Here is a 23,297-nt window from a genome sequence, read left to right as displayed (position 1 = left end):
AGTAACAGTCAGTATCTGGTGTGGCTGCATTAAGTACTGCAGTGCATCTCCTCTTCATGGACTGCACCAGATTTGACAGTTCTTGCAATTCAGTTCACTCTTCCACCAAGGCACCTGCAAGTTCCTGGACATTTCTGGGGGAAATGGCCCTAGCCCTCACCCTCCAATCTAACAGGTCCCAGACATACTCAATGGAATTGAGATCCGGCTCTTTGCTGGCCATGGCAGAAAACTGACATTCCTGTCTTGCAGGAAATCACGCACAGAACGAGCAGTATGGCTGGTGGCATTGTCATGCTGTCATGAGGAAGGAGGATGTCTTCCTTGTAATGCACAGCATTGAGATTGCCTGCAATGACAACAAGCTCAGTCCGATGATGCTGTGACACACCACCCCAGACCATGACGGACCCTCCACCTCCAAATCAATCAGGCATCCAGAGTACAGGCCTCGGTGTAACGCTCATTCCTTCGACGATAAACGCAAATCCGACCATCAACCCTTGGTGAAACAAAACCGCGACTCGTCAGTGAAGAGCACTTTTTGCCAGTCCTGTCTGGTCCAGCGACGGTGGGCTTGTGCCCATAGGAGACGTTGTTGCTGGTGAAGTCTGGTGAGGACCTGCCTTGCAACAGGCCTACAAGCCCTCAGTCCAGCCTCTCTCAGCCTATTGTGGACCATCTGAGCACTGATGGAAGGATTATGTATTCCTGGTGTAACTTGGGCAGCTGTTGTTGCCATCCTGTACCTGTCCCGCAGGTGTGACGTTCGGATGTACCAATCCTGTGCAGGTTTTGTTACACGTGGTCTGCCACTGCGAGGACGATCAGCTGTCCATCCTGTCTCCCTGTAGCACTCACTGTCTTAGGCGTCTCACAATACGGACATTGCAATTTATTGCCCTGGCCACATCTGCAGTCCTCATGCCTCCTTGCAGCATGCTTAAGGCACGTTCACACAGATGAGCAGGAACCCTGGGCATCTTTCTCTTGGTGTTTTTCAGAGTCAGTAGAAAGGCCTCTTTAGTGTCCTAAGTTTTCATAACTGTGACCTTAATTGCCTACCGTCTGTAATCTGTTAGTGTCTTGACGACCGTTCCACAGCTGCATGTTCATTAATTGTTCAATGAACCATAAAAATTAATGAACAAGCACCTGTGGAACGGTCGTTAAGACACTAACAGCTTACAGACTGTAGGCAATTAAGGTCACAGTGGGAAACAGTGTTTAAACCCTTTTCAATGAAGATCTGTGAAGGCATTTGGATTTTTACGAATTATCGTTGAAAGATAGGTTCCTGAAAAATGTCCGTTTCTTTTTTTGCTGAGTTTAGAATGAATCCTTCTGTGGTGGCACCAGTGCTGGAACATGTCAGTCTGCCTTTGTTTCCCTCATGGTTGAGGAAATACATCTTGAAGGATTTACTGGCCTTGATTTCTAACTAATGCTGTCTATTTTTTATTTAACATTTATTTAACTAGACAAGTCAGTTAAGAACAAATTATTATATACAATGGCCTTCCCCAACCAAACGCTAAACCCGGACAATGCTGGGCCAATTATGCGCCGCCCTATGGGACTCCCAATCACTGCCGGTTGTGATACAGCCTGGAATCAAACCAATGTCTGTAGTGACACCTCTAGCACTGAGATGCAGCGCTTTAGACCGCTGTGCCACTCTGGAGGGGCCTAATATAATCACAAACAGTTACTTGTGCAGTAGATGTTGTAGTATGTGATGGCATCTTACATATTGACCTGCAGTGTGTAGCGTGTGTCTGGGGGAGAGCCCTGTACAGGTGTCCAGTAGCAGGTCACATTAGCCCAGGCCATGAAAACGCACTGAGGCTTGCTAGGGCTGAGGGAGATGTCATGTTGAGATTAGTTCATGTCTTTTCCAAATCAAATCAAATTTTATTGGTTGGCATACACATATTTAACAATGTTATTGTGGGTGTAGCAAAATGCTTGTAACAAAGTTGCTTAGGAGTCAGAAACAGAACGGCCATGTCTATCAGCGCCATCAAATGAAACCTATATCCTGAAAGGCAACACAAAATCTAGAAATAACATATGAAAAATAAAACATAAAAAGCAATACATTACAAAATGATTTTGAAAAAACACAATGAAAATAAAACAATCCAAAACAATTGCATTCCTCCACAACCAAGCTCTGAATTAAGGTCCTGAATTAATTTAAAGGGGAAATCTGCAGTTGCTACAGTATATTAATAATATATACCCATTGATTCTTGAAGAATATATATATATATATATATATACACCAGATGCTTCATCAGAGCCCAAAATATAAACGTGTTTGTTTGTATTGTATTGTTTGTATTGTTTGTATTGCCTCAAAACATGGTTAAAACTATCATTTTGTATTTAATGGTCAATCAGTGTATCCATAGCTCTGTCCGTGAGTCCATGAAACAGACTGTTCTAACCTAGCCTACTTCAGGTTATTGAGGGTCTAGTCTACACTCTGATAAGAAAGAAACCCTGTCGAGGTAGCAGCATGCCAATTTCACAACACCTAGTCCATCAAGGGCTCTTGAATAGCTAGTCTTTTTTATTTTTAAAGAGAAGCAAGACTTGTTCCAACTTCCAATGCCTGTCGAACCACCACTCTAAAAAGTTTGACTAATTCTCACCTGAAGCAGTGCAAATATGAAGCTCTACAAGAGCCACTAGTGCCAGACTCCTGTTGTCAAGCCTGAGTCAAGGTGAATCCCTATACCTCCAGCACCCTGAGTCTACCTATCTGAACCCTCTCATTGGCCTGAGATATGGGTTATAAGAAGGTTGTCTTGCCTGTGAACACAACTCAACACGCCTCATTAGAAAGGGGTCCGCCACCACGAACGGTGTCCTCGGAGTCACAAGACACAGAGCTCTGTGTAGAGATGTGTGACAGTCCCAAGAACCTTACTAACTCATTCTGTTGCACCCCCCCCCCAGTTATGACAGTGTCCTGTAGTAGCCTCTCATACAGTGGGCCAATAGGCTACACGTGCCGAGCTCACTATCTTGTTGATCAAATTGTGGATCACAGCTCACATTAGAAAAACAATGTATGGGAATTAGTGGATGCCATATCCATCCCACATTGCTAGTGTTGTCAGTCACCCGTCAGTCACTTAGTCACTTTCCAAGGAATTCAGAATAATTAATGAGTTTACATTTGAGGAAGTAAGCCTGTAATTTCTTGCTCTCTGTTGCATCAGTTCAAATAAACCAGACCCTGATTCAAAATAATGTAATGCAGAAATGTACAGAATATCCAGTTGAATTTGAAGCCTGGTTATACCGTAGGCATAGTGTAAGGCCAGTACATGAGTACTGTGGAGATGTGTTTGGGTATGTGTTATTCAGCTACTGGGTTATTCAGTGAGTTCTGCGTTTAACCAAGTTTCCGAACAACTACAGATCTCCACAGTGTGGATTATTCAGCTACTCTACTGGCACCACCCAATCACAGGATATGTGAAAACATTTTGGTACAATCTTGGGTTAGCCTAGAATTAAAATCTTGCATAATTTGGTCAGATACATAGTCTGTCCACAAGAGAATCATGTGGGTACAATGTTGTTGGAAATTGAATTGAAGTACTAAAGTCTCTTTCAACAGAGTTGTACACAAGACTAAGATTAAAGTACTGGTGTGTGTATGTGCGCAATGACTTTCATTAATTGTCAACATTTTTAATATATATATTTTTTTTTACAAAATATAACAATTATAATTACAAACCAATATAAACAGAAGCAGTATGATATAAATGCTAAAAAATAAACAAAAGGCAGTGTTTCTACTCCCCTTCCTGTCCCGATAGTCAACGTCCAGAACCTCCTGTAAACGGTTGAACAAAAACAAACAGATCTAGAACAGCTAAGGTCAGAGCAGGGAGTAGAGGGAAAACCCCACCTATAAAAATAGAAAATGGGGAATAAATAAAGAAATGGAGTTTTCCTGCCGTCGGGACAGAGAGCACAGGGGAAAGATTCTCTCCCCCTGAGCAGGGGGAACGAAGCAGGCAGGCTCTCTTCAGACTAGGCGATAGCCAAGGTCCTCTAGTGGCAGAATACAGTACAGCATCAGTGAAACCTGGGGTCTGTTCAGGAGGGTGCAACGGTACGGAATAAGCAAGCGCGTTAGCTCTGTATATAACATTCTCCATCTGCAACCTTCATAAGGTTTCACCCTTCTGAACACACACCTTTTGGTTCTTTGTCCTTCAATGCCGTTGGGCTTTTTCAATGTTATCCACAAGGTCGGATGGGTGGTTCAGGGCAATATTCAAACCTTAAAATCACACAAAAACTGGAGTTGAGATACAGGGAAGAAGCCAGAGGCTACAGTACCTGTGTATTCAGTGACTTACCTACAGTAGCATGTACAATAATGCGCAATACACAGACTAATGTGCCTACCGTGGTTGTCAGGCAATTGTGGGAGTTTGGTACTGTACAAGACCTTTTAAATGTCAACATAAACTGGAAAGAGAGAACACAAGGACTCCCATCACAAACTCAGGTTCCTTATTGCAAACCTGCCAATGAATACCTGAACTGGGAACAAAGACCAATAAAATAAAACGTTGTGACAATCTCAACAGCATAGTTTCATGGTATTCCTATACAGATCCTTCCTCTTAAACGTACTGTATACAAAACCTTCAGTTTCAGTTGTAGATGTTCAAGAGAGGTGGAAGCTCTCAGTGAACCAGGGAGGCAGATCCTACCTAAGAGGTCCACAGTCAGAGTGGTGATAAGTCATACAAGTGTAGACTGTACCCTGCTTCTAAAAACAGCCTTATCAGAACAGATAGAGAATGAGAACATCTCGTGGACATCTGCTATAATACAGCATGATGGATTCCAGGTCATGCGGTCTGTCTGCTGCTCACTGTTCCCAGTAAAAGTTGGGAAATCAGTGAGGGAGGTTAAATCACAGTCTCTAGTTCTGCTCTGAATGAGGCCACTGCAACAAACATCAGGCTAACTGTTTTGGCCTTGGAGCCATCAACAAGCCCACCAGCTTTTCCAGTCCCAACATTATATCTCAGAATTCTCTAAGAACGTCTCCGTAGAACTACTGCCCTTCCAGAATAGACAGGTAGGTAAGCCATTGTGCTTGTGAGCAGTGGGAGTCCCCTAGTAAACACTGATACAGGTAGGCCTATCTCCCGGGCAAAAAGACAGTTTCTCTCCTGGGGAGCTTCACACCATCACATGGGTGAGCTCTGGTCCAAGTTAGCTTCAACTGACAGTACTTAGAAGTACAAACAACCCAGGCATTATTGGAATGTTCTCCAGGGTAAAGACACCCTTCTTCCTCCCCTCACTTGGTGAGAGAGCCGGAGTGCTGGACGGGAGGGGGGCACAGAGCCGAGGGACACAGGTAACTGCTGATGGCCCCAAAGTCAGAAGTGACGGAGGAGGATGAGGCAATGGCAGGCAAGGGTGGGGGCTGGGGGACGGAGGGCAGGGAGAAGTCCACTTTCAGCCTCTGAGAGGCCCCACCCTCTGGCCCCATGGACAGGCCGTCTGGAAGGAAGGGCCCCAGCTGCAGCTGGTAGAAGCCAGAACCCAGGAGATGAGGCTCTGCTGGGGAGGATGTGGGGCTGCCGCTGGGCCGGGGGAAGGGGTGGAGCTGGGCAGGGGGAGAGGTGGGACAGCGGACCGGGCTAGGACAGTTCATAGAGGGCTCCTGCTGCAGGTCCTTCAGAGAGGGGAGTGGAGATAAGTGGCTGAACAGCTGCTCCCTCTGTGGGCTTGGACTGGGACAAGGAGCACCACACAGCTCCAACACCTCCATCTGCAATTCAGCATCTAGACAAGGAGAGAAGAATTACAAAGAGGGACTTGAACAAGCACTACCTCAATGGTAACTGACCGAGTCATCACTGGCATTGACATTGGGCAGTGGTTCCCTTTTTTTCTCCTCAATGTTACAATCAGCTCTACACAAAATCTTAGTTGAAGACAAGGTACAATTTAACAAGGCAGGTAAACATGGTAAGATAATTAGAACATTATTTTTATAATTATGTAAATAAACTACTCATCAATCATTTTAGGTTACAATTAAGAAAGTATTGAGAGGAAGCCAATACAACATTTCTAAAATGCTAAGCCTCCAATAAAATAATTTTCATGAGCCCTGAGATTTGATTATGGTTTAGTATTTTATATTTCATACCTTCAATCTCCTGGCCTGAGAATCATAATGCCCTCAAAAGTATTTTGGAAAAGACCCTCTAGTTCTGACCACATGAAACTTGACCTCATGAAAACCTGACCTCATATCAAGCACTCCAGTGGGGTTAGTATAAGCTAGGTAGGGTTAGTGAAGCTTGTCCCCAGACCTCCCTCACTCCATCCCTCTATCTGTCTGTCTTTACCTGGTGGCCCTGCCTGGTTAGAGTCTTTACCTGGTGGCCCTGCCTGGTTAGAGTCTTTACCTGGTGGCCCTGCCTGATTAGAATCTTTACCTGGTGGCCCTGCCTGATTAGAATCTTTACCTGGTGGCCCTGCCTGATTAGAATCTTTACCTGGTGGCCCTGCCTGATTAGAATCTTTACCTGGTGGCCCTGCCTGATTAGAATCTTTACCTGGTGGCCCTGCCTGATTAGAATCTTTACCTGGTGGCCCTGCCTGATTAGAATCTTTACCTGGTGGCCCTGCCTGATTAGAATCTTTACCTGGTGGCCCTGCCTGATTAGAATCTTTACCTGGTGGCCCTGCCTGGTTAGAGTCTTTACCTGGTGGCCCTGCCTGGTTAGAGTCTTTACCTGGTGGCCCTGCCTGATTAGAATCTTTACCTGGTGGCCCTGCCTGGTTAGAGTCTTTACCTGGTGGCCCTGCCTGGTTAGAGTCTTTACCTGGTGGCCCTGCCTGGTTAGAGTCTTTACCTGGTGGCCCTGCCTGATTAGAGTGGCCTGTGTGTAGTGAGCTCAGGGCTTTAAGAGAAAGCGGGGCGTTCGTCTGCGACGGGGTCGGCCCTCCTCCTCTGCACCGCCATGTCAACACACAGGTAGAAACACCACAGACAAACACACACAAAGCAATGGGAAAACAGACACATAAAACAATACATAAAAGTGTTTTAAATCATATGTTAATAAACACAACCAATCAAACAGACAAATAATATAATAAAGAAAATAAATAATAAGACTCATGTAATAAGACAGAGACAGGTGGATATGGGGTGATTTGGCCTGACATATCTCTGAAATGGTACAGCTTGTGGGTGGATTCCTGCGACTTCAGAGGCAAGGGCATACAACTATCAATAATGGTTCTAGCTAACTCTTATGACCTCAGTCCTTCAAACAAGCTGTAGTGTTTGTGGTCTGTCTGTCTCAGTAAAATTATCTGGGGCGGGAATCAGGGCCAGGGCTGAGGTATAGGACTGTGGCTGGGGCTAAGGCTGGGACTAAGGCTAGGGACCAGGAGTTACCTTGCTTGTCCAGGTCCGTGACTGGTGGGGGTGAGTGGGGCTCAATCTGGGAGCACCCCTCCATCTCCCCAACCTCTCCATCCTGCTCTCCATCCTCCCTGGAAGACAACACAGTAGGAAACGTGTGTAAACAGTCCCAACTGCACATGAACTTGTCCAAGAAGAACATTCATTTCCGTTTTGAGTTTCAAACTCCCAGCATGATATAAACATAATACAAATCTCTGGTCTGAAAACAATGACAATTGGGAGGTTATATTGTTTACTTGTCTCTACACCTGTTGTTTACATGCAGCTTTCCTGTTCTGATAAAGATGATCCTGTCACATTCCCATCATGGTAAAGATATGTCTGCTGTGTCCACATTTCCTTTTCCTACACCATATTTAAATAATATATTCTGAGAACAATGTCATGCCAAGGAGAAGATCATAACAACCAACATGATGGGGGAATGTGCTAATTTAGCCGGCATTTAAATGCAGCTTAAGTGTCAAGTCTAGAAAGCAGGGATAGAAACTGGTGAGGGCCCAAAAAAGTGACACCTTTTCTTTTTTGCACTGAAACATGCAAAAAATCCCTGCCAGGGGGATATGCAGGTTTTAACTAAGTAAACAAAGAATATGATCTACATGATCAGTCTCTGTGTGTAAAATAAAAAGTAGTTAATGTGAACCTAACTCACAGTTAAAAAAAATGTAAAGGAAGCATTCCAATGATATGTGTTGCCTAGACTTTACTGCAAATGACACTCAAGTCTTAAGAAAGAGAAAAAATAGAAAGAAAAAATACTAATATTGCAGTTAGCCATGACAGCCTTTATAATAGAATGCATGTGACCATGACGGCCTTTATAATAGAATGCTTGTGACCATGACAGCCTTTATAATAGAATGCTTGTGACCATGACAGCCTTTATAATAGAATGCGTGTGACCATGACAGCCTTTATAATAGAATGCTTGTGACCATGACGGCCTTTATAATAGAATGCGTGTGACCATGACAGCCTTTATAATAGAATGCTTGTGACCATGACAGCCTTTATAATAGAATGCTTGTGACCATGACGGCCTTTATAATAGAATGCGTGTGACCATGACAGCCTTTATAATAGAATGCTTGTGACCATGACAGCCTTTATAATAGAATGCTTGTGACCATGACAGCCTTAATAATAGAATGCTTGTGACCATGACAGCCTTTATAATAGAATGCTTGTGACCATGACAGCCTTTATAATAGAATGCTTGTGACCATGACGGCCTTTATAATAGAATGCGTGTGACCATGACAGCCTTTATAATAGAATGCTTGTGACCATGACGGCCTTTATAATAGAATGCGTGTGACCATGACAGCCTTTATAATAGAATGCGTGTGACCATGACAGCCTTTATAATAGAATGCTTGTGACCATGACAGCCTTTATAATAGAATGCTTGTGACCATGACAGCCTTTATAATAGAATGCTTGTGACCATGACGGCCTTTATAATAGAATGCGTGTGACCATGACAGCCTTTATAATAGAATGCTTGTGACCATGACGGCCTTTATAATAGAATGCGTGTGACCATGACAGCCTTTATAATAGAATGCGTGTGACCATGACAGCCTTTATAATAGAATGCGTGTGACCATGACAGCCTTTATAATAGAATGCTTGTGACCATGACAGCCTTTTAATAGAATGCTTGTGACCACACACATCTACATATTACACTTGGGGAAAAAAACATCTTAACCTCTCTGCGCACGGAAACCGGTAGCAATGCTCATTGTTACACAATGAGTGGTTTTTTGTTTGATCAAATCCATTTTTATAGCCTAACACAAAACATTTTGTGAACCACCTGTGTTGTGAATTCCGTCTCATTCCATTTTCGACGACACATTTGAGGTAAATACACACACAGAACGTGACTTTTCCAGTCATGTTTGGTTTCATTGCAATCAACTGGTTTGTTTGTAACACAAGCAAACCTGATGGGTCATTTCGCGGGACGTATTGTACTCAAGCTTTGTCTCAGGATGGTAAGTTGGTGGTTGAAGATATCCCTCTAGTGGTGTGGGGGCTGTGCTTTGGCAAAGTGGGTGGGGTTATATCCTTCCTGTTTGGCCCTGTCCGGGGGTGTCCTCGGATGGGGCCACAGTGTCTCCTGACCCCTCCTGTCTCAGCCTCCAGTATTTATGCTGCAGTAGTTTATGTGTCGGGGGGCTGGGGTCAGTTTGTTATATCTGGAGTACTTCTCCTGTCCAATTCGGTGTCCTGTGTGAATCTAAGTGTGCGTTCTCTAATTCTCTCCTTCTCTCTCTCTCGGAGGACCTGAGCCCTAGGACCATGCCCCAGGACTACCTGACATGATGACTCCTTGCTGTCCCTAGTCCACCTGGCCGTGCTGCTGCTCCAGTTTAAACTGTTCTACCTTATTATTATTCGACCATGCTGGTCATTTATGAACATTTGAACATCTTGGCCATGTTCTGTTATAATCTCCACCCGGCACAGCCGGAAGAGGACTGGCCACCCCACATATGCTCTCTCTAATTCTCTTTCTTTCTCTCTCTCGGAGGACCTGAGCCCTAGGACCATGCCCCAGGACTACCTGACATGATGACTCCTTGCTGTCTCCAGTCCACCTGGCCGTGCTGCTGCTCCAGTTTCAACTGCTCTGCCTTATTATTATTCGACCATGCTGGTCATTTATGAACATTTGAACATCTTGGCCATGTTCTGTTATAATCTCTACCCGGCACAGCCAGAAGAGGAATGGCCACCCCACATAGCCTGGTTCCTCTCTAGGTTTCTTCCTAGGTTTTGGCCTTTCTAGGGAGTTTTTCCTAACCACCGTGCTTCTACACCTGCATTGCTTGCTGTTTGGGGTTTTAGGCTGGGTTTCTGTACAGCACTTTGAGATATCAGCTGATGTACAAAGGGCTATATAAATAAATTTGATTTGATTTATTGACTGAAAGAAACCGATTTGAAGACAACAAGTAATGACATCATTGTGCACCAATGATTTGCCCTCTGTTTCATTGATTGACTGTATTTTAACCCAATGACCACTGATCGTCTTGAAATCTAGCTGGGTAGAGAGCCAATGAGCTGAGGTAAACGGCTATTTGTAATGTTTATGTGTTGGAAGACCAACCCATGTAGTAAACTCCGGCGTAAAGAGGTTCATTCGACATTGATGATTCATACCCGGAAGGAGCAACACATGTTGCACACAGCATTGATTGGTAAAGCGCATATTCAGCTGTTTATATATCAATCAGTATGGCGACTAAGTCAGGAAACGCTAAATCTAAGTCTAGATATACAGATGTACACACAATTTTAGAAGAAATTGATCGAAGAAGATTCATTTAGCGATTCCCAAATGGAGGAATATGTTTTGAACGGAAAGGACATCGTTTTGGACTGGTAAGTTCTTCTCATGCTAATGCCGATGTTTGAAATTAATAATATAAAATATTATTTGTGAAATGAAATAGCCTATTTGAGGCTGTTAAGGGGAGGGCAGGCCCACAACAATGGCCAAAGTGAAATGGAGACAGTAGATACAGCTGGTCTGTTGTAATATAATAAAGACAGTAGATCTAGCTGGTCTGTCATAATATAATAGAGACAGTAGATCTAGCTGAAATGTCATAATATAAATGAGACAGTAGATCTAGCAGGTCTATAATAATATATTCAACCTTATGTTCCCTGTACTCTATATATATCTGTTTATTATACCTCTTGATACAGGGCTCATATGTGAAACTATTCTAACTGAACATTTTCTTTCACAGTGACACTGACTACGAATGGGAGCCCCCAGTGCCAAGGTGTCCATCCCCTACTGAAGCTGGTTCATCCAGCTCCTGCCACAAGTGATGTTCATCTGCCAAAATGTATTTCTGCAGGCATGGATGTGCTATGGCACCTGGCATCAGCAGCATAATATTGTGTAGAGGACTGAGGGTCTTCCAAATATTGAAATTGTTATTTTGTAAATGTGTATATATTTTTTTTCATGTTTGTTCTCCATTTCCTTTGGGGGGGGGGTGTTAGAATACCATTTTGGTATTTTGTATATAGTTATTCCATTCAAAATGTATAACTTCACCAATTTGGCCACGTGGGTACTTTTGGGCTACTTGTGTGGGACACCTGGGTGACTTCATGATACATGTCATGTAGAACACTCATTTTGGAAGTTATCATTCTGAAACTGTCCCCATCATCCTATCTGAATGTTTGTTTTATCTTGTTAATTTTAAAGATGATGATACAACAATAAAAATAAAAACATGTTTTTTTCATTGTATTATCTAAACCAGATCTATTGTGTCATATTCTCCTACATTCAATTCACATTTACACAAACTTCAGAGTGTTTTCTTTCAAATGGTACCAAGAATATGCATATCCTTGGTTCTGTGCCTAGTTTGTTAGCTAGTTAACGTTAACATTTCACACAGATTGCCAGGGTCCAGTAAGTAACTAACGCGTTATAACTTGAGGAACGGCAAGGAGTCGTATAACGTTAACGTTACCCGTTATTACTATAGTGAATTGGTTAGGTTACTGACGTTAGCTCATCTGATGTTGTGACGTTAGCTGTCTGACTTTTTTAGCCAGCTAATTTTCACACCATAAACTCAATTATTTGACTAGTTCAGTTGGCTAATGTTGCTCAACATTTCTCTGGAAAGCTATAACAGATCATTCGATCCAGCTAGCAAAATACTTAACAATGCTAACAATACTTCTTCCACCACACTTTCTCCCTCACCTCAAACTTTCCAAATGACAGTTTCCGGTTAGAGCTCATGAAGTAGGCTTCTCACCTACCTCTTCGTTATAGTTCAGGGGACCCACCGCTGTAAATGAACAGTCAAACTGCCTTCCACGCCTCTTTCCAGAGCGCACGCTGACGCTGCAACTAGCACATTGGTCGTATGTTCTCTCTTCAGTCGCGTCCTGCATTCTGTTGTTATGTGAACGCCTTGGATATAGCCAGTACTGCTCCAAACGCTCATCGCTCGTTCGCATACAGCCAGTAGTCATCCAAAGCCCCCCCCACCCCTCGCCCAAACTTTCCTCGACGGATCTACACAAATCACGTAGGTCACCAATTTTGGATTCAAAACAGAGAATTCTGCTGAAAGGTGACTAGTTTGCATCCCTGAGAAAGGGTCATTGAGATAGACCGTCTCATATCTGCAGTGCTACTTACATGTTCCCTGACTGTAGACTGTACTTCTTGCGACCCAGCTTGGTGGTCTGCTGGGTAAAGTACTCATGGCGGTCTGACTTCTTCCACATGTAGTAATACTCCACACACTCCCCCACCGACCGTGTGCGTACCTGACATGTAAACACAGTGTGCTTTACTGTTTGCTGCAGTATGGAGATCAGTGAGTTTCCTGTCTGATCAATGCAGACAAGCAGGTTTGTACAGGTGCGCCTGTACAGGTTATGATGAAGCAGCTGTCAACATTTGCATTTAAGTGGTAATGTATGATACCAGTCAATGTCATGACTGAAAAACAGAGAATTACAGCTTTGTAGCAAATCAGGTTCTCCCCAAACCTGACGACGGAAGTTTCAGTTCTTGCTCACCTTATTGGCCTGAATGAGGTGGAAGTTCTTCCCATGAACTCGATAGCCATGTTCAAAGTTCCGACACTCTTCCTCACTCCAGGCACACAGCTCCTCTACACAGAAGACAACAGCAGTTAGGTGGGAATATACCCTAAAAGCAGACTTTAATTATTTGTAACTCATACAACAGCCCTATTACAGTAACTCACCATGTCAAGATGATAACTGTAAATCCATTCACCCCATAAGCGCCACAAAGTTTGAATGCAATGATTTCCATTATCTATATTATAATACCGCAAGACAATGAATCATTTGTCAGCCTACACTGGAGCGGGCACAATTGGCTACATTTTCACCTACACTCCCAGCTTGGATGTGCACAACTGGAAATGCAGGATCAAAAACATTTTTAAGCCTTAGTCAAGATGGCAGACCATGGCCCATATTCAAAAAGGGTTTCAGGGTAGGACTGCTGATACGAATAAGATATAAGACTCGTGAGCCCCGAGGTTTAGCCTAAATATTTGACCTAGGCCATTATATAGAATGAGTGTGTTTTCAAGTTGTTGGTAACATGGGTTCATGTTAGGTCTATCAAATAACTGCATTTCCAAGGGAAAGCAGAGGAAGTTCCAAAGATAGCAAATAAGTTCCATGATCCCACAAGAAATTTGGGACATCTTTTTTAAATGCTCTGAAATTGAAAATACTAGTAGCATCCAGAGACTAAACAGCTGGAGAGCATTAACAACACATTTTTGATTTACAGGGGTGGTTATTGAGTTGAAGGATCTTAATTCAACTCAAAACAATTTTGTTTTTGGGGACCAACCACCACCACCCATCCCACCACCCCTGGTGGTTAGTACCTCAAAGGCAACATTGTATTGAGTTGAATTAATCATTCGCTTCCACTAGTGAGTTATTATTGATATAAGTTTATAGAGTTGTTGTTACTAGTAAGGCATTGCAAGAAGATGCCAATGCATACTAGACAGCAGTAGTACATGTGTAGTGAACGGTCTTACCGCTGAATACTTTCACATTAAAGCGCAGTCTTCTCAGTGCCTCCTCTGCATTGAAGCTGCATTTCACCAGCTCATACAGAGCCTGAGGGAAAGAGGAAAAAGGGGAAACAGTTGTGACTGAAATCTGTGACGTCGACCACAATGTGAACTCTGTAGAAGTTACTCAACATTCAAACAAAGTTAATTGGCCAACAAATGTATACTGGACAAAAATATAAAACGCAAGATGTAAAGTGTTGGTCCCATGTTTCATGAGCTAAAATAAAAGATCACAGAAATGTTTCATACAGACAAAAAAGCGTATTTCTCCAAAATGTTGTGCTCAAATTGGTTTACATCCCTGTTAAGTGAGCATTTCTCCTTTGCCAAGATATGCCACACCTGTCAGGTGGTGGATTATCAAGAAGCTGATTAAACAGCATGATCATTACACAGGTGCACCTTGTCCTGAAGACAATAAAAAGCCACTCTAAAATTAGCAGTTGTCACACAACACAATGCCACAGATGTTTAAGATTTTGAGGGAATGTGCAATTGGCATGCTGACTGCAGGTATGTCCACCAGAGCTGTTGCCAGAGAATGTAATGTTAATTTCTCTACCATAAGCCGCCTTCAATGTTGTTTTAGAGAATTTGTCAGTGCGTCCAACCTGCCTCACAACCACAAAGCACATGTAACCACGCCAGCCCAGGACCTCCACATCCGGCTTTTTCACCTGCGGGATCATTCGAGACCAGCCACCCTGACAGCTGATGAAACTTAGCAGTATTCTGTCTGTAATAAAGGCTTTTGGCAGGGAAATATTATTATGATTGGCTGGGCCTGGGAGGGCATAGGCCCACCCACTTGGGAGCCAGGCCCACCCGTGTCAGCGCCCCTGCCCAGTCATGTGAAATCTATAGATTAGGGTCTAATGAATTTATTTCAATTGACTGACTTCCTTATGAACTGTAACTCAGTAAAATCATTGAAATTCTTGCATGTTGCGTTCATATTTTTGTTCAGTATAGCTCTAGCCCCACTAAGTCCCACTCTGTTCCTGCTTTAGTCCCCAACACGCTACAGTACCTGATCATTGTCTTTGATTATTTCCCCAGTGATAAGGGTGTCTTTAGCGCCCTCCTGGCCTCCCCATCTCTGGGCACTCAGTAAGAACTCCTCTACAGCATGGCCTGACAGCATGTCTGGGGTCCACAGGAGCTGGTCCTCATTCTCATAGACTGGGAGCAGGAAATGGAGAGACACAGGTATAAGGATGTTTGTGAGATGGAGGCGAATCAAAAAGTGTCAACACACTAATCCAAAATATGCACTGATTCTGAAAGGGGAAATTTGGGGTTACCTCTCTCCTGGTCTGAGTATAGGCTGAGAGTAGGGATTTTGGCTTGGTACATTGAGCCCACCATGATGTCCTGGTAAAAGAACAACCACAGTTTCAGTCACACAGAAAACAGGTTTTTATGTTTACCTAAAGAGTAATTGTAGGGGATTTGAGCGCTGTTCAGTAGTCCCCAGTGTCTCACCTTGCGTCCATCATTGGAGGGAATGGAGGTGTCGTCATCATTGTCTGAGTCTTCTTCTGAGGTGCTGACTAAGGTGCCTTTGTCTCCACTTGCTAGGGAATGGGCTGGAGAATAAAAATGGGAACATTTGTTACACCACTCTATATAGTGGTGGAAAAAGTACACAAATGTCATACTTGAGTAAAAGTAAATACACCTTAATAGAAAACGATTAAGTAAAAGTGAGTCACTCAGTGAAATACTACTTGAGTAAAAGTCTAAAAGTATTTGGTTTTAAACATACTTAAGTACCAAAAGTAAAAGTATAAATCACTTCAAATTCCTTATATTAAGCAAACCAGGCAGCACCATTTTCTTGTGTTTTTAATTTTCTGATAGCCAGGGGCACACTCCAACATAATTTACAAACAAAGCATGTGTGTTTAGTGAGTCAGCCAGATCAGAGGCAGTAGGGATGACCAGGGATGTTATCTTGATAAATGTGTGAATTGAACCATTTTCCTCACCTGCTAATCATTCAAAATGTGACAAGTACTCTTGGGTGTCAGGAAAAAAAGTACATTATTGTCTTTAGGAATGTAGTGAAGTAAAAGTAAAAGTAGTCAAAAATATAAATAGTAAAGTAACGTACAGATACCCCAAAAACTTAAGTAGTACTTTAAAGTATTTTTACTTGAATACTTTACACCACTGCCAATATGTAGCATTCTCATAATACTGCCCAATAACACCTTCCCGGTACAACAAATCAGTCTTGCCATAAAAGAGCACTCGGACCATTTAAAAAATATATTGATGTGATATGACAGGAAGGGGATTCTCCTGAGTGGTGGGCTAGGTGGGTGGAAGTCTGTTAATGGAAAGTGGTAGCTGTGCTGGGAAGGGAGGAAGTGTGTCATACCCATTATATAGTATGATACTGTATAGGACATCAGTGGTTGTACCTCTTAAGTGGCGGCGGAGGAGGTCGGATGCATGGGAGGTGACAGAGGGAGTGAGGTCATCAGCAGATGACTCCTCTTCATCTTCTCCTGAGAACAGATCCTTAGCTATCTGGTCCTGGAAGAATGGAACAGTCCATTACTGTCTCAATGGAACAGTCCACTACCTTCTCTGAGCATCACACACAGTAAAGTAAATGGCATTTATGATACATGAAAGTGATTCTGTAATTGTCATGTTTTCTGAGTGTTTATAGATAAGATTGCTTCTTGATGGCCTGTCTTAACTAATTTCTTTACGGACCAAGTCATAATTATCCATGAAAGAATCAATAGACATCATGTCAATGCCAAAAAATGTATCATGCAATGCTTTTGAATGCAGGAGTAAACAGCCCCACGACAAATACAGTGTACTCTATGCTGGTTTTCCACCTTGCCTTTTAACTATTGATTGACTTCTGCCTGGAAAACCAGGTAGGTGCACCAATAACCAATTAATCAATGAAGTACTAAGAAGAAACAAAAACTGTCAGGACTGTGGAATTCGAGGGTGTCAGCACACTTGATCTGATGCTTTTCTGGCTGTGTTTTCAGTTATCTGTCTCAGCTATGTCTACCCAGGTCTCACCTTGTCCAGTGTCATGTCAGGGAGACTGGCTGACAGCTCATTGGGCTCCCTGTCCTGCTGTAGGAGGGGGTCAGACACCTCGTAGCCATACAGCGCCAGCAGCTCCTCCAGGGGCATCTCACTGCCCTACACAGAGAGAAAGGGGGGCAGAGAGATAGAGTGATCGCTCTGGGTCAATGTGGGATTGGGGGATATAATTTGGAATTATGAAATAATTGATCATCTATTACATAGAATAATGTTATTCCCTACTGGTCTGGAGGGATGCAGTGTGGTCAAGCTTTTGAACCTAGTTGGTTTAGCCACGGAAAAATACAGGAACCTAGCTAAGCAGATGGAGAAAATTCTGTCGTTTCATTGCAAATATGCAGAGGGAGTCAAAACGAGAACACACTGTTGTATAAAACACCTGTCTCCGGATTACATCTTCAAACTAAGGGCAACCATGGCATCCGTGACAGAGAGGGAAAATCGTTGAACTATGTAAGAGAGTCTAGCTAGCTACATTTTAAGATATTCTGCATTTCTAACTTGTCAGAAAGTTGTTTTCATTGTTAGGTGAAGCGCACTGTTAGCTAGCTAGCTAACTCTACGTGTATGATCTGTGTAGTAATATTATTTGTATGTCAGAGCCATTTGCATTGCTAGTTATAGCCTAATGTTAGCTAGCTAGCTAACATTGAACCTAGTTGGTTAGTTTTAGCTACCTGCAGATTCATGCAGGGTTGTAACGTTATGAATTGGACTTATGGATAATTGTTTAGCTAGCTAGCTACATGTCTTAACAAAAGACTCCACTCTACAAGTAACCATTTCACTGTACCGTTTACACCTTCTGTATCCTGTGCATGTGACAAATAAACTTTGATTTTATTTAACACTGTGTGTTTACCAGAGACAGTAATGTGAAGAACAACATGACCTGCACCAAAGTCAAATTAGGATATAACGTTAGGCCAACGAGACAGTGTTCTAAAGACAGTGTTCTAAAGTTCTAAAATTCTCCGGTAGAATGCCCTGCTTTAATTTTGTCAAACTAACAACCATAAGCTATTTTCTGTAATTAGCTTGCTATTAACTTGTAAATATTGATATTGATGTGAGTTTATTTTTCTGTAATAATGAATACAAATTGTCTAAATTTAAGATATTGTCAGCTATATGGTATGGCCATTATTTGAACTGGCTCTAGCCAGCTAGCTTTACATTAACTAGCTAGCTAACAAACTAGAAACAAACCAAAACATTGTTTAGAAAGTTGCTTTTAGTTGCCTGATTTGCTAGATTGACACATACTAAATACATTCATTTTTAAACAGATGGGTTTATTGGTGTTAACTTCTTGGTGACAGGGGGCAGTATTTTCACGTCCGGATGAAATACATGCCCAAATTCAACTGCCTGCTACTCATCCCCAGAAGATAAGATATGCATATTTTTAGTAGATTTGGATAGAAAACACTCTGAAGTTTCTAATACTGTTTGAATCATGTCTGTGAATATAACAGAACTTATTTAGCAGGCAAAACCCAGAGGACAAACCATTCAGATGTTTTTGTTTTTGAGGTCACGCTCTGTTCAATGGGTTTTCATTGGGAATCCAGATTTCTAAGGGACCTTTTTGCAGTTCCTACCGCGTCCACTGGATGTCAGCAGTCTTTAGAAATTGTTTGAGGTTTTTCCTTTGTGTAATGAAGAAGTAGCCTTATTCAGAACGAGGGTCACTTGTAGTGTACTGTTAGATATAGGAATGACCAGAAAGCTAGCTACAGTTTGCTATCCTCCTGTATTGAACACAGATCATCCCGTCTTCAATTATATCGATTATTTATGTTAAAAAATACCAAAATTTGTATTACAAAAGTAGCTTGAAATATTTTGGCAAAGTTTACAGGTAACTTTTGACATATTTTGTAGTCACGTTGTGCAAGTTGGAACCGGTGTTTTTCTGGATCAAACGAATCAAATGGATCAAATGAATGGAAATTTTGGATATATATCGACGGAATTAATCGAACAAAAGGACCATTTGTGATGTTTATGGGACATATTGGAGTGCCAACAAAAGAAGCTCGTCAAAGGTAAGACATGAATTATATTTTTATTTCTGCGTTTTGTGTCGCACCTGAAGGGGTGAAATATACTTCTCTCTCTTTGTTTACTGGGGTGCTATCATCAGATAGTAGCATATTTTGCTTTCGCCGAAAAGCCTTTTTGAAATCTGACATGTTGGCTGGATTCACAACAAGTATTGCTTTAATTTGCTATCTTGCATGTGTGATTTAATGAAAGTGTGATTTTTATAGTAATTTATTAGAATTTGGCATTTTCCCTGGCTTTTGGCCAGGTGGGACGCTAGCATCCCACATATCCCTGGGAGGTTAACATACACCAGTTATGCTATTTTGGACCACCAGGCTACTGATGCCATGCAGCCTGTTGTTTTTGTGTTTATACTTTTTCACAAGGACAAGTTTAATGTCGGACGACAATAGAATGTTCATGATGTCCCTGCGGCAACTGGATACAGACATGTCGATAGACGTAATATAAACCAGCCTTTAGTCTTAAAAGCTTTGATTGTTTAGTACACTACCGTACTCACTCTGTTTAGCACATGGCCTCACATGTGAATCCTTAAAGAGATGGTTTGAGCTAAGGCTTAAGAGGGTGTGAACAATGCTGAATGGGGGTAGACAATGCAGGGCTCTCCAGTAGGTGTACCAAAACATTCAAGGGCCATTTTCTCAAAAGTGGGGTTACAAGTTTATCGACTTTCAAAGCAGAAATACTTTCCCATTGTTCCTCAACTGTAGTGTATGATATGCCATTTTCTAGCTCTGAGTCTTTACTTTTATCCAATGTAAAAAATAAAAAATAAATTCAAATGTTGCTACTTAAGACCGAATCAAGCCGGTTGGTCACATAGGTTATTTTATTTTTATCATATAGGCCTAAATCATAATCATATTGCAGGACATGTCTCTCCTTTTCTGACATGACTGGTTTATTCCTGCTAAACAACAAATATTAGCCATGCATGCTCAAAAGTAAATAGAGTGGTAGCCTATTTAAAATATTTGAAAGTATGTGTAGGCTACAACATTGTTGTGAGATAGAAGCACAACATAGCCCATTTAATCTCTGAGCCTACACCAAGGAAACAAAATCATCTATTGATCAGCAAAATATTGAACAATTTGTATTTTGCATAGAAGTGTGGGCTGTAGCACTTACTTTTGAATTGTTTGAAAGGACAATCAATCTTGTAGAATGCGTGGCCAGTGTTTGGCACTCACTATAGGCGGCATGCGTTTTTAGTTTGAAAGATTAAAACATTTTGCCCACTTCTCTACAGAAATGTAATAACATTTGCCATTGCTCTTTTTTATCATGGCCCAATTCCAACATCTTCAAATCATACAACAAATGAGGGTGCTTTTGTTACCATAAAAGGTGAATGGAAGTTGTTTTCCAGGCGGGTTTGTAAATAGTTTGGCTCTGATTTATCAATGAAAATATGCATATATGTTGCATGCGACAGTTTGATCAGTTTGTTGTGCATGCAAACCCTAGAATCTCCACGTACATCAGAATTTACAGTAATAAGAATGTTATACACGGTTGATAAATTAAGCCCCGTATGCCAGAGGAGCTGTACTCACAGTGTGGGGGCGTGTTGCCATCTTCATTGGGCGGCACCTAGGCTCTTCTCCAGTTCCACTAGGGCCCTGGACTCCTCCTCCGGCCCCTCATAGCCCTGCCTCAGGATCTCCACTAGGCTGTGTCTGTGATCTCCAGAGCCCATCGAACCAGCTAACACACACACACACACACACACACATACACACACACACCATCGTGGAGGATTAAGAGGTGCCTGTTCATCCCATTATAGATCAGCTGACCCTTGGCTTCTTCTGAACCACCCTTTTTCAACTGAAATTGAGAGCTGATGACTGGTTCTACAGTGGACAGCTGGACACACCCACAGACTGAGGAGCAACAGTACAGATATAATGCCCACAGATATTATGCTTTCTTACTTGTTGAAGCATGTATAAGTCTTTTTCATATCTTATTATAATGGTATGTCTTAATGTAGCAAATTGTCAATTGTCAACTCGAAATTACTTTTATTTAGTCAGGATCATTATGAGATGATAATAAGACATAAGACCTGTCATACTTGCTTATGACAAGTCCTCAAACGCATTATAGAGCTATAATAACGCAATAAGGCCCGAGGGGGTGTGGGGTATTGTCTATATACCACGGCTAAGGGCTGCTCTTATGCACAACACAACGCAGAGTTTGGCCATATACCACAAACCCCTGACGTGACTTATTGCTATTATAAATTGGTTACCAATGTAATTAGAGCAGTAAAAATAAATGTTGTATACCATGGCTATCAGCCAAATCGGGGGGGGGGGGTTATATGGCCAATATACCACGGCTAAGGGCTGTTCTTATGCACAAAGCATCGCGGAGTGCCTGGACACATATTGGCTATACCAAATACCCCCGAGGCGCCTTAATGCTATTCTAAACTGGTTACCAACGTAATTAGAGCAGTAAAAATACATGCTTGGTCATACCTGTGGTATATGGTCTGATATACCATGGTTGTCAGCGAATCAGCATTCAGGGCTCAACCCAATAATGCATAGGCCCAACTGTCATATTAAGTAAGTAAGTGTTACCAGTCTTTCTACTTGCCTTTCAGCCACTCATGAATTAAAGAACGGTCAAAGTTGATCCAACAGTGGAAACTAATGGTACTACAAAAATGCAACTGTTTGGCCAAAAAGACAATCCATGAAGATAGGACGAGTTGACCTATGACAGTGGTTCTCAAACATCTCCTGGGGGACCCCCAGCCATTCCACCATGTATTTGATCTATTCCAAAGCTAGCACACCTGATTCAACTTGTCAACTAATCATCAAGGCTTTGAGTTGGTCAATCAGGTGAGCTAGTTCAGGGCTACAACAACTTTCAAGAGTTACTTTTGACCTTAAGTAAATAGAGCAGTGGTCTACTTAAAACTCTTGGTCGGATACTTTCACAAACAATACATTAGTGACAGCCTGGTAGCCCTACGTTTACAGCCACTTTGTAAAGCTTGGTCCACTCCACTTTAGGACGCGTTGACCAGGGCCAGGGCGCTTTCCTGTAACTTGGTGCTGAACGTTCCTTCCTCTGACACACGAATGACCCGAGAGAGGAAATAGTTCTAGAGGTTGCGTTTTCACCCGAAAAGACACCAAGAAAGTATATGAAAATAAGTCGGACTTTTCTCAAAGTTTGTAGTCAAAATGCCTTGCTATAACGGAACACACCTGGACCACTTCTTCAGCACCACCGTCTAGCCGGTCTCCCATTGTTTTCTATAGCGCACGATCTGGCAAATTGGGAATGGCTTTTTAACGCGAAGAACGCGGAGAGGCGAGACGGACAAAATACCCCCATTTTACTTCGTTAGTTATCAACCCATGGCTAGCTAACTCACAACCCTGCGTAACCCGTTGATACGATTGCCAACATCGATATCTGCCGTCTAGGATGACAGAGGCTCTCAAATGCGGAGCTGTTTCAAAATCATTAGTCCTCATGTTCCTCCCCAAGCCTTTTTGCTCACTTACCTCCGCCATTCCGTTTCTGCGCAGGCTGAGGAATGCCCGGATGTTGTAGAGCTATGGCTCTAGTCTAGCCTATGTACAGCCAGCCGCTGAGCCTCAGCAACAGCAGCCCTATTTTATTGCTGCAACATTTCAGCAACCGCGATGACAGTCAACTACATGAAAAAATTAAGAAATGAGACAGTACCCCGTGTACTATTCACACAGACGTCTGGTATTGTTACAAGCGTTCATAAACTTGACATCCGTCTTGCTGAAAATAACGAACAAAGCACAATGATTGCAGTTCAGATGTTTTTAAAGTAGTCCTTTGAAATTGATATCACATGTTTGTTCACCTATGACCCTGAATAACCAATGTAGCCAATCTGATTATCATGGGCTATATTTTCCCAATAATTGATTTGACAGTCATCTAGTTTAGTAAAGAATTTTGGTCTACCCATG

The 23,297-nt window shown here is 42.3% G+C and overlaps 1 pseudogene; it reads right to left on the bottom strand.

Annotated features, from left to right (window-relative positions):
- Positions 1–1,903: 1,903 nt before the first annotated feature.
- On the bottom strand, positions 1,904–22,400 carry LOC135512803 (mesoderm induction early response protein 2-like; annotated as a pseudogene).
- Positions 22,401–23,297: the final 897 nt, after the last annotated feature.

Source organism: Oncorhynchus masou, chromosome 24 (assembly GCF_036934945.1).
Source record: "Oncorhynchus masou masou isolate Uvic2021 chromosome 24, UVic_Omas_1.1, whole genome shotgun sequence".
NCBI classification, from domain to species: Eukaryota; Metazoa; Chordata; class Actinopteri; order Salmoniformes; family Salmonidae; genus Oncorhynchus; species Oncorhynchus masou.
The sequence above is the reverse complement of the archived record's forward strand: the minus strand, read 5'-3'. Positions and strand labels throughout refer to the sequence as shown.